The sequence below is a fragment of the Cebus imitator genome, unplaced genomic scaffold (genome assembly GCF_001604975.1).
Source record: "Cebus imitator isolate Cc_AM_T3 unplaced genomic scaffold, Cebus_imitator-1.0 Scaffold159, whole genome shotgun sequence".
Classification (NCBI taxonomy): domain Eukaryota; kingdom Metazoa; phylum Chordata; class Mammalia; order Primates; family Cebidae; genus Cebus; species Cebus imitator.
Window position 1 is genome coordinate 5,464,820 of NW_016107474.1, and position 2,428 is coordinate 5,467,247.

At 53.9% G+C, this 2,428-nt stretch overlaps 1 protein-coding gene across 4 annotated transcripts in view; it reads right to left on the reverse strand.

The window, feature by feature from the left end:
• The window catches only part of CA5A (carbonic anhydrase 5A), a 53,485-nt gene that overhangs the window by 12,548 nt on the left and 38,509 nt on the right, over nt 1–2,428 (reverse strand). The gene's annotated exons all lie outside the window — the stretch shown is intronic.

Here is a 2,428-nt window from a genome sequence, read left to right on the forward strand (position 1 = left end):
TGAGACAAGAGTCTTGAGCTGTCGCCCAGGCTGGAGTACAGGGGCGTGACCTCGGCTCATTGCAAACTCCGCCTCCCGGATTCAAGTGATTCTCCTGCCTGAGCCTCCTGAGTAGCGGGGACTACAGGCATTTGCCACCACATCCAGCTAATTTTTGTATTTTTAGCAGAGACAGGGTTTTGCCATGTTGGCCAGGCTGGTCTAGAACTCCTGACGTCAGGTGATCTGCCTGCCTCTGCCTCCCAAAGTGCTGGGATCACAGGCATGAACCACTGTGTCCGGGCTACTGTGGATGTTTAACATCTCCATTTCACAGGCAAGGAAGCTGAGGCTCAGAGGTGCACAGCTCTGCAGTGGCGGGTCAGGGCTCTGGACCCGGGAGGCCAACTGTGGGGCTCTCAGATAGACTGTGCTATGGGAGAAGCTCCCAGAAGTCCTACGCTAGGAACCGCTAGACAAGAGAATTGTTCAAGTCTCTTCCCATTCCCTGACACATGAAGCAAAGACTCTTGCCCCCAACCCTGGGCCTTTTATCTCCGAAGGTCTTTTTTATTTTGAGATGAGTCTTTCTGTGTCGCCCAGGCTGCAGTACAGTGGTGCAGTCTTGGCTCACTGCAGCTTCCGTCTCCAAGATTCAGGCAATTCTCCTGTCTCAGCCTCCCAGGTAGCTGGTAGTACAGGCATTCGCCACCACGCCTGGCTCATTTTTATATTTTTAGTAGAGACAGGCTTTCAGCATGTTGGTCAGGCTGCTCTGGAATCCCTGACCTAACGTGATCTGCCTGCCTTGGCCTCCAAAGTGCTGGGGTTGTAGGCGGGGGCCACTATGCCTAACCACTTAAGGTCTTTTGAACTCTCAAGAGTCTAACTTGGCCAGGTGCAGTGGCTCATGCCTGTAATCCCAGCACTTTGGGAGGCCAAGGTGGGTGGATCACTTGAGGTCTGGAGTTTGAGAACAGCCTGGCCAATATGGTGAAACCCCATCTCTACTAAAAATGCAAAAATTATCTGGGCGTGGTGGTGGGCCCCTGTAGTCCCAGCTACTCAGAAGGTTGAGGTAGGAGAATCGCTTGACCCGGGAGGCGGAGGTTGCGGTGAGCCGAGACTGTGCCACAGCACTCCAGCCTGGGCGACAGAGTGAGACCCAGTCTCGAAAAACAAAAAAAGAGCCTAACTCTTATTTTTAGGTGCGGAGATGAGCCCGGAGATCAGCATCAGGACCCGACCCGAGACCCTGGCAGCGCTCCCTCCCCTCCCCCGGCAGCGTTCTTCCCCTGTGGTTTGCCTGGAGAATTCTGACTTACCCCATGGGGAAGAAAAGCTCCAGAACCTTCTAGGGGAGGAACACAGCCCTTGGGTAGAGTCCTTCACAGCCAGCTCTTTTCTTTCCCACCAAGAAGTAGGACCACCTGGTGTGGCAGGTGGATGCTGGCTGGAAAAACATCCCGCAGCCCAGGTTTCCTCTGGCTGGGGAGCAGCGCAGAGGAAGAGGGTGAGGCGTCAGCGCTCTCAGAACCACAGCCTTGTGGAGTTCCTGAGCAGGCAGACGGGGCGGCAGGGGGTGATCTGGTCCCGGTCCCAGGAGGCCGCCCCGAAGCCAGCATCAAGGCGAAGGCCATGCACAGATCAAACGGCTCCTTGAACCCTGAGGAAGGGCTGGTCCCTGCCCCATCTGGACCAGCCCGCACCATTGTTAGCACAGGTTGAAGCCTCATCCGTCCCCACATCTGAGGCTCTCGTGGACTCCTTCTGCCCTGGAATTCTTTTGTTTGCTGCTGAACAAATAAACGACATTTCTTTGGCATTTCCCCGCAAAGCCTTTTCTTTAGCTGGTCTTGGAGAAAGGTGACCTTCTTGTCCCTGCCACCTTTTCGAGCTGTGCTTGATGCAGGGAAGCATACAGAGAGCTGGGAGTTTGAGCAGCTTCCTCTCTGCCCTTGGGCTTAGGTGTGGATAGGGACTGTTTTTAGGGACTCTGGCTCCTTCCCAAGGAGCATGCTGGGTGGCACATGGGTCAGCACTCTTAAACGTTATTAGTTAGGCATTTGTTTCAATCTGTTATGAAACAAACTTTATCATTAGTGAATATCACCACCCAGGGCAAGGCTAACAATTTTTTCAGCTAATCAATTTAAAGAAAAATATTAAGTAGGCTGGGTGCGGTGGTTCACGTCTATAATCCCAGCACTTTGGGAGGCCAAGGCGAGAGGATCACCTCAGGTGAACAGTTTGAGACCAGACTGGCCAACATGGTGAAACCCTGTCTCTACTAAAAATACAAAAATTAGCCGGGTGTGGTGGCGCACGCCTGTAATCCCAGCTGCGCAGGAGGCTGAGGCAGGAGAACTGCATGAACCCAGGAGGTAGAGGTTGCAGTCAGCCAAGATCGTGCCACTGCACTCCAGCCTAGGCAACAGAGGGAGATGGC